The 10,111-nt window shown below is 38.2% G+C and overlaps 1 protein-coding gene and 1 pseudogene across 1 annotated transcript in view; one reads left to right on the top strand and one right to left on the bottom strand.

The window, feature by feature from the left end:
• Positions 1 to 4,160, bottom strand: part of SMARCC1 (SWI/SNF related, matrix associated, actin dependent regulator of chromatin, subfamily c, member 1) — a 131,872-nt gene extending 127,712 nt beyond the window's left edge. The window contains exon 1 of the mRNA XM_006892948.1: positions 4,045 to 4,160. The gene's annotated coding sequence lies outside the window, so the exon portion shown is untranslated. The remainder of the gene's footprint in view (positions 1 to 4,044) is intronic.
• On the top strand, positions 1,334 to 2,416 carry LOC102868683 (annotated as a pseudogene).
• Positions 4,161 to 10,111: the final 5,951 nt, after the last annotated feature.

Here is a 10,111-nt window from a genome sequence, read left to right as displayed (position 1 = left end):
ATAATTATAAAAAAAAACACAAAAACAAAAACATGGGTGTGAAGACAGTCAACCTTTAAGCCTCAACCAAACATAACTCCTGATATCTTAAATCAACCGATCTGGCTAAACTAGTAAAGAATGTTTGACCTGAATATCATGCCCTTTTAGATCTACCTATATGGGATTGTTACTGAGTCAGAAGTGTGAGTTTGATGAAGAAATAAATTCAGAAATGAAGACTAGATGCATGACTCAAAGAAATGTAATCAATGTCTGAATTTAAGATCTAGAAACTACTGAATTAGTGTTGTATTTTGCTGTGTAGATTCAACAAGAACTAAAATTGTATATATTCTTACAAAAATAACAACAAAAAAAGATTTAAAAAGGAAACAAATAAATACTATCTATAAATTAAGTTGGATGATCAATGCACCTGTAAGGTCTTCACAATTATATTCTCAAATAAGCTTATATTCTACTTACAACACATCAAAATTTAAAAAAAAAAGGCATTCTAATCATATTTAAAGAAGACTTGAAAAGACATGGTATGGTGGACTACAAAAAGCCCTGGTGACATACTGCATTAAAGGGCTGGGCCGTTAACCAAAAGGATTCAAATCCACCAGTCACTGTACGAGAAAGATGAATCAGTCATTTCAAGATTTATAATCTTGAAAACTCATGGAGGGCTGTCATTAGTTTGAACTGACTAGAAGAGAGAAGGTTTTGGAGTTTTTGTCTTATATAGGGATGGAACAGCGTAAAGTGCAAACAGTCAAATCTACAAAACAACTGTTGATGTGAAGTGATTGAGAAGTTTCCTAATAAAAATCAATTAAATTTTTTTTTTTTAAATCAATATTCTGCGCTTCTACTGTGGCTACTTCTGACGTCTGCTGTCCCTGGCTCCACCATACTCCAGGAATAGTTTGTTTTATTAAAAAAATTTTTTTCTTAGGGAACTCTGGTGCCCCAGTGGCAAGAAGTTGCACTGTGATCCCAGAGGCATGCAGTTCGAATCCACCAGATGCTCTGCTGGAAAAGGAGGGGCACTCTCCTCCTGTACCAGTCGGATCAGATTTGACGGTACACACACAAAATATAACAAAATTTAAAAAAATAATAAAAATTAAAAAATATTCTGATTGAAAGCTTCCTAATCATTTGTTTCAAGGATGGCCAGTCCTTTTATTGTAAAGTGAGGAAGACAGGAATATCCAGTGACGACACTTTCAGAAGACGATACTGTGCTAGAGCTCAGTTTCTCAAGACCCTTACAGGAGTGCTGCCCAAATGCCAGAAATTACTTGGACTCAAAGGAAGATGTCTTAGGTCCACCCCGACAATGATGATGTTTGTTGTTAACAACTTTGATATCGAAGATGAAGTAGTTAAAGTAGAAAATAGAGAAGAAAATCTACTGAAAATTTCTCGAAGAGTTAACGAGTAAAGTGGAAACTCTAATTCCTCCCAGGGGACAACGACAACGACAAAGAGAGAGCTACATTGGCCCAGTGGAAAGGAAGTTATGCTACCAAGCGGAAGGTGGGTGATTTTCATCTGCGGCCCTCGGCCAGGTTCAAATTGTTTTCCTGTCAAACGTTCTTCTAGGTGGTATAGCACTGGTCTGTGCGTTGCTGTACAGAGGTAACTCGTGGTTGCTGTGATGCTGAAGACTGTGACAGTGATGTGCCAATCGTGGTAATGGGTACCCATGGTGGACAGTGTTGGCTGGAGCTTCCCGACTAAATCAAGCCTGGAAGCAGGAGCAGCATCCACTTCCGAAATGGCCTGCCTCCGGAAACTCTAAGTACAAACAGAGCTCAGGGCTTTCATTCATAGGGTCACTATGAGTCATCTATGACTCGATGGCACCAAACCACCACCACCACCACCTGATGTTGATTAAACATTATTTGACCACAGGTCTTGTGCAGAGACTGGGGTAGAACTAATGCAACCATACCTTCACGAATTCCTAACATCAGCATATGAGGATTATGACATTGTCATTTGGTCTGCAACAAATATGGACTGAAGCTAAAATGAAAGAGTTGGGAGTGAGTACAAATGCAAACTGTAAGATTACCTTCATGTTGGATAGGGCTATGATAACAGTGCATACTCCAAGAAGAGGATTAATAGATGTAAAACCTCTTGGTGTTATATGGGGTAAGGTTTTGGAGTTTTATAGGGGTAAAAAAAGAAAATAACACAATTATGTTTGATGACATAGGTAGAAATTTTCTGATGAACCTACAGAATGGACTAAAGACAGGACCTTTTATGAAAGCACACCTAAATTGAGATAAACATAATGAGCTTTTTAAATTAACTCAGTATCTCAAAGAAAATAGCAAAATTAGATGACTTTTTAGAACTAAACCACAAATAAGAAAGATACCTCTCAAAGAATCAAGGACAGTAATTTTAAGTTATACTGGCTGCTTTGAAGATACTTGAGATCCATGAACTTCTTGCTTTTATCCCAGAAACCACTATGATAGTGCTGGGTACTGAAGAAAAGACCTGACTGCTTATACGTTGTCTTCCACTTTTTGTAAATTAAATTTTATATTTTTTTTAAGATCATGGCAGTAAACAAAAACAACAAAATAAAAATCCATTTTCCCCATATGTATATATTGTTATTCTTGAGAAAATATTTTCTCCAGCACTGATTACTAACTACTCTCCTCACCCCTGCACTACCACCATCAAAAAAGGGAGGAAAATGCATACTGAACAATGCTATTCTGTGACTTTAGAAACAAGTTTTATTATCTTGGCTTTTGCTTCACTATGGTTTTGTCTCGCTAATTCTCAGGACAAACACACCTTGAAACTAATGTTTTTCCCTTTACAGCCAAAAAAAAAAAATTTTGGCGTAAGAGACCTCTTAATTTGTTTAAACTGCTAAGATTTTTTTCATTCCTTTGTCATTGCCAAATTCTTGTCTGTATTACTTAGATTTCTAAATTTTGAGTTGCCAGTCACCACTTCCGTAACTACCTTCTTAATAAAATCTACGGTGGAAATGTTAAAAAAAACCCCAAAACCCTGAGTTGCCTCAGTTTGCTCTGTATGTGTGCCAGTACTCTTTGAATAAAACTGGAAAATGTCAGCTGTGGTAGAGATACATCACAGTATGAAAAACAGAATACTTAAGACTAACACAATGAATGTCTGTCTTTGGTGTCTTAAATTGAAGCACCTCTGCCTTTGTCAAGGCAAACCATTCTCATAAAAGTAATTAAAGGCACTCAATCTTAAAGTGAGACATATCTCTGATTCAGCCCTAAAAAGCATAAATAAAAGTCACTGTTCTGTTAAAGCTGTAATTTGCCTATGTGCCAACACTGTGCTTCAGTAAAAATACTGCCACAGAAGTCAAAGAAAAACTGCATTGCTTAAGCTTTCACTATAGATAAGTAATTTGACTACTTGTTTTGTGTTGACAGTATTGCTTTATATAGTTACTGTATTTGAAAAAAGTCTGATCTTTTCAAACAAATATGGTATATACTGTTCTTTCAGGACAATTTCAGTGGTGTAAATAATAAATGCCTTTTCTTTAAAAAACAATCCATATTCTGTGACAAGTTCTAATGCATTTGCACTCCGGTGGCCTAGTGGCAAGAAGCTGGGCTGCAATCCCAAAGGCATGCAGTTTGAATCTACCAGCTATTCTGTGGAAGAATGCAATCTCCTCTTGTGTGAATTACTGCTTCTGAAAACTTACTAAGAGGGTCAGCTCCAACTCTGATACACAACATAAGGGTCCTGAGGCAGGTCTGATGGCCTAGTGGCAAGAAGCTGTGCTGCAATCCCAAAAGCAAGCGGGTGGAATCCACCAGATGCTCCACTGGAGGAGGAGCAATCTCCTCCGGTGTCAGCACAATCCGACTTGAGGGTACGTAACAAGAAAAAAAAAAGCCAAGGTACTACACACATTTTTTTTTAAATTCTTTAACTAGTAGCAGCAATACAAACATCTGCAGGTTACGACCAAGAATCCAAGTAATAGACGTGCCAATGCTACACTGACATACTTACAGGAAGCTTGGTGAAAGCCGGGTTGGTAACGTGCTTCCCAAAGGCATCTTCCTGAAACTGGAGAAGCTGCACCACCAGCCCAGCCAGTGTTTTATTGGTAGGAGCATCAGCGTGAACATACTGCAAGATAAAGACACAGAATCAAGATTTGGTACAAAAGTTCAGGAAGGAACAACAAACTTACTGCCACTGTGGCAGATTTAGAAATGAAACATGGACTGCAGTCAAGGTGCCAACACACATAAGAATTTAACAAGCATGACGTGTACAATGTCAAAAGGCAAACCTTTGGTTGACACAGCAAGCTGATTTTACAGCAAAGAGATATAATACCATAAAGAGAAAGCACAAATGTGTGAGCTAAATCAAAAGAATCAAATGTTCAGCATTACCCTGGGAAGCCAATTCAATCTATATTTTAAAAACTCTAATTCTGAGTAGGGAGGTTGGGGGGGAGAAATGCCCGTATTACCTTCAACTTCCCTAAAGATAATGAAAAATTTAAGTTTTTCTTCCTGTGGTAGACTTTTCCCCAAATACTACCCAATACATTCAGATTAACTTGTCTACAATAAACAATTTTAAAATCACATGTATGTACTGAGGGGGTCCATAACAAGAAACACTGCTAATCCAAAGACTATGCATCTCTAGCTATTTGAAAAACCCACTAGGGACTCCAAGGGAGAGAGCTGAGTAATCTCTTCTCATTGTGACTTAGTTTCAGAAACCCAGTGGAGGGTTACTATGACTCAGAATCTACAGTGAGCAGATATAGTAATGTTACACCAACTGCAGTCTTCCATTAGTATATATTAAGTTGAATGGCTACCAATTTACACTACTGCCAAAGATACAGATGGTTTGGTTTGGTTTTCCCCTAACTGGAAATTTCTTGTTCCTGGGGAATAACTGCAATCCTCAATCCCCATCATAAACGGGGTGCAGGGTAGGCAAACAGTAAGCCAATCAGTGTAGCGTGCACGCAGCCTCGGACATCTAAGAGCATCACAGACCCTAAAGATACAGCTTAATAGAAAAAGACAATTATCCTTTAAGTTCAGTATCACTCCCCAAATTTTAAATGTGGGTGAGTTAACTTTTCAATGCAAATGAAACAGAAAGCATACAGCTAATCTTGGCTAAAACTGCTTTGCTGTGTATGACTCCAAGTAGATTTCAACTCACATCAGCCTTATAGAGCAGGGCAGAACTGGCCCATAGCATTTCCTACACAGAATCTATAGGGTTGCCGAGCTGAAATCAACTCTACAGAAAACAGCAATTTTCACAGGTACAGGCTGCAGGGCTTTTTCTCTTAAGGGGCCACTAAACAATTAAAACCAGTACCCTTTAAATAAACAGTTTAGCTGCTTAATGTACTAGGGCTCCTTGAAGATTATTTCAACAAGAAATATTCTAGGTGAAATGTCAGCAAAATCCAATCCCCAGCTCATTTTTATAGAGCTCAAGAACAGTTTTTACAATTTCTAAATGATTGGGGGGAAAATCAAAATAGCGTTTTCTAGCATAACACTACTCAAATTTCAGCAATAATAGTGTTTCATTGGAACAATGAAAGTTAAGTCATTCATTTATGTATTTATCATGGACGCTTCCATGCAACAGCAGAGAGCAGTTGCAAAGCTGAAAATATTATCTGGCTCATCACTGAAAAACTGCCTACACCATGTTCTAGATGACTTCTTTTTATAAGAACATTCATATTATTTTAGGGATGTTCTATAAATATACAATTCCATGCAGTCACAGGGAGTTCTAGTGAATTAGTGGTAAGGAGTTGCGCTGCCAACCCAAAAGAACACAGCTGAAATCCACCAGCTGCTCCACAGGAGAAAGATAAGCCATCTCCTCTTTTGCACTACTGCTTCTGAAAAGTGAAGTGTAAACTATAGGTCAGTTCTAACTCCAGGACACACCACCATCACATGCAGCAACAAAGTAGAACATGTGTGCCACACCTAAATAAAAAACTGGAGGCAAAAGTATCAGTTCTGACTAACAGCAGTCTTCCAGGAAACAAAAAGATACATTGTCTAGTCCTGCAACACACTCTCAAATTGTTGTTCTTACAGCTATTGCAGCCACTTTGTTAATGTCATAATTGCATCAACTAGTGTTTCCATACATTGTACTTTAAAAAAAATCAGTTTCAGAAAACATTAGATATATCACAAAGAGTAACTTTTTTTGTGTGTGTGTGTGTGTGTGTGCGTGTACTGTCAAATCAGATCTGACTGGTACAGGAGGATACTGCGCCTCCTTTTCCGGCAGAGCGTCTGGTGGATTCGAACCGTGTTCCTCTGGAATTGCAGTGCAGCTTCTTGCCACCAGCCCACCAGAGCTCCCAAAGAGTAACTTTTATGATAATGCAAATCAAAATCCAAGTGGATAATTTTTAAAATGTTAATAATTTACAATCTCATTTCTTATAAATATTGCCAATTCCCAACCGTAACTGGCAAATCTATTTTTCTGACTACCATTTTCAAGTGAAATTTCAATTATTACCTTTTCTTCAATTTATTCAATATATTTAATCTTTAATACTCAATTATTAAGAAATGTGTAACAGTCTTTCATAAAGAACAAACTTCCGGCTTGCCCTCTTAATCAACAAACTGTACACATTCACCTAGCAAGTGTGGAATAAAACATCTAGGTTTTCAGTGGCTGTAAATTCCAAAGGAGAAGTTTGTCCATTTCTCCCTGAGAGCTGCTAATGCCTGAGTTGAGTCAGATCAACTCCTTACCCCCAAGGCCACTAGAGCTCCCCTAAGCAATACAGTTCTATTTTCTTTTTATGTGTGTGTGTGTGTGAACTGGTACAGGGAGACTAACTGCCCATTCGTCTCCAGCAGACCATCTGTGGGAATCGAACCATGCACCTTAGGGATTGCAATGCAGTTTCTTGACATTGGGCTACCAGAGCTCCCTTATTTTATCTTTTTAAAATCTAAACTATACTGAAAGTTAACTCTTATAAACAAGTCAAAATTTATGAAGATACCTAAGCACTTAATGGACTATACATACACTTCACCTCCAAAGTAGTAAACAAATAAATTTCAGATAAATGTCAAGATTGCATAACCCTTCAGAAATTTCTTAAAACTCTTTCAGAGAGGACAACCTTTCAGAAATCACTTACAAGCTCCTCTTCTATAAAATATTGGAAAACTTATCAATGTACAACTCATGAAAAGTTAGGATGAAAAACTTACACAAAAGTAACAGCAGCTTAACCCGTTGCTGCACACTTTTGAAATTGACGACCGTGCTTAGAAACACATTTGCAGCAATGTGTTAAATAGAAGAAGCCAAGCAAGTCTCTATTGCTACTAGACTGAAAATATAATTAAGACAAACTGTAAACCTGCCAGGTTTATCTCCTATTCAAAGTTGTCAACTCTTTTGGTCTCCTCTGGCCCATTTGAAGTTCATCACAGTCACACTCCCAAGTGTTACTAGACTAAATTTACCAATAAAACCTAAGTTAATAGAATCTTAGACAAGTTAATTTGTTCATTAATTCAGCAAATACTGAACACTTACTAGGGCATTTGAACACAAAGATAACAAAATCTCTTTCCACAAATTGACTTCCTTCGAAAAAGAGATTGTGTCATAAAAGTTCTGGCTTCAATGAATCCTAAATCTAGTAGTCCTCTTAACTCTAATCTTGAGGTTGCTTATATCCAGTGTCACATTCTTATTTGTAAAAAGAGATAAATATCTTTATTGTTCAGGTATTACAGATGTAAATATCTGTATCATTCAGGACTGCTGTGATGTTTTTAAGTGCCCAACATCAGGTAAATATTCAGTAACTGACTGCACTGATAAACCCATGAAGTAGGAATATCTTATTTCACATAGCTGTTCTGATAATGTGGTACTGAATGCAACACAGTTAATGCCAATTGAAAAGCAGCCAAGAGCCTTCTGGTTAGTATTTCCATCACTCCCACCACCACTCCCAGAGTCTGACAGGATTCTGACTGTCAGGTAACAAGGGTATGAGATTCTGAATAAACAGACAGACCCACAAACTCTGCACTAGCTTTTACAAGGTCCTGAGAAGCCAAGCCTGACTGACTTCCATCTTGAAACACTGAGCCAACATGAGACAAGTGGCTTTAACACCAGTACTATGCTTTCAGTCAGTCTTATAGCCATTTCCTCACTCACACTAATCTCCGAAGGATTATCCAACAAGTTGCAAGTCTCTGAAGAAACTCTAATTTTTAAATTTATTTTATTTGGAATGGTCACTAGACAGCAAAAATTACAGGTGGAAGCCGCACGAGCACTTGCAGGAGCTTAATTCATAAAACCAGATTAATGGCAGGACTGTGGAGAGCTGCATGCACTCAAAGCAGTAGTGAACCGCCATCTCTGATGGAGGCACCACTGTTTCTGTCTCTGGAAAGAATGCAAAAGGCCTTAGATTTTAGCTGCTATGCAATGTGCATGTGCACTAGGCCTTTGTTTTCTGAAAGAGATTAAGTTTTATAACAGAATTCTAATCCATAACTTTTCCTGGTCCAGCTTCCAAATATTCAGGCCTCTTTTAGGTTTGCTTCCTCAGCCATGATTAAACTAGACAGAACTGGTTAGAAGCCCAGGATTATCTAAGTCAAAGGCTGTCCTCTTGAAGCTGGGTTCAAGTGGAAGCACACAAAGAACTCTGAATGACTACCTTTCTCCCTTGATATTCAAGAGCATAATCTTCTGGAGTGTTCTCTTAAAGCTACATCGAACTTCAACCCAAAGAATTGTATTTTCCCCAATATATTCAATTCCCTTAGATACGTCCAGAAACTCTTAAGTACATTCCCACTTAAAAAGTGCTCGATTTATCACTATATGCCTATAACATTGTCTACTTAGATGGGAATGAAAAAAAATCTACAGTCTCAAATATGACTTCATCATTCAGGACGCTGTTGGAATGGTGCAGGTGAGTCAGTCTGGAATTCATAAATCCCCTACGGTCAAATACTACCTTATATATCATACCATGATCACAATAGCTCTCACTTCCCAAAACTTCAGAGAATGGTCATTTTTAAAAATAAATCAGTGTGACCTGTAAGGAATCCAAGATTCTTGCCCATCTCTAAACTACCAAAAACTATCTGGCTTTACTGCACTCTAGATCTCCAAGGAACTGGTTCCTAGACCAGTTTGTGTGTTCATTCATTCAACAAATGTTTACTAAAGAACTGGGGGCAAGCACACAATAAAAACAGACTTCCAGGACACGCTCTAGTGAACAGGCCTGACAAGGTTCCTGCCTTGGCCCTCAAGAGAGGAAGCAGTGAACTGACAAAAGTGCTCCAGAACCGTGAGGGGGGCATACATAGTTTCTCGCTGTTTGCTTCATTACATCTTCTAATGAAATTATTGATGTTTACATAATAGAGACGTTAAAACACAAAAACAACAACAACAACAAAACAACACAAAAACCAGGGGCAAAGTCACAACTTGTATCACTGCTTCAGCAAAACTTACACTGTAAGCAGACAATGCAACACCTGAAACATTATTTCAAAAAGTTGTAACCATTAGTAGAAGAGAAGACTGCATGAAGAGAGCGAATATAAACAAGAGTTTCCAGAGAAGGTCTCTTAAGGTATATATTACGTGCAAGTAAGCATTAACCCTTGTACCTATAGCCGAAAGTATGGTGAATTCAAAACCATTCTAAAATATTTTGTTCTCATACTATTATCTCATTATAATAACCTATTTAACTTTTGAGTCCAATCTTCCATAGTCCTTTTTGTTGTTGTTGTTGTTGTTAGCAACCCAAAAAGTAAACAGCAAAGCTTTAGGTACCTCACTCGGTCCCTAAGGTCACTCGACTTGGAAATCTCCAGCTCTAAACAAAACTTGAAATGGCTCTGACATCCCTTGGCTCAGAGTTCTCACCGATCATTGTCCAGCCACCTAACAAAAGGTTCACAGCCCTCTGCGCGCTGGGGAGAGGGGACTCGGGCCCCCGGCGCAGGCTCACGCAAGAGCGTGCCCGGGCCCC

Source organism: Elephantulus edwardii, unplaced genomic scaffold (assembly GCF_000299155.1).
Source record: "Elephantulus edwardii isolate Elephantulus edwardi_28Jun2011 unplaced genomic scaffold, EleEdw1.0 scaffold00121, whole genome shotgun sequence".
Classification (NCBI taxonomy): Eukaryota; Metazoa; Chordata; class Mammalia; order Macroscelidea; family Macroscelididae; genus Elephantulus; species Elephantulus edwardii.
The sequence above is the reverse complement of the archived record's forward strand: the minus strand, read 5'-3'. Positions and strand labels throughout refer to the sequence as shown.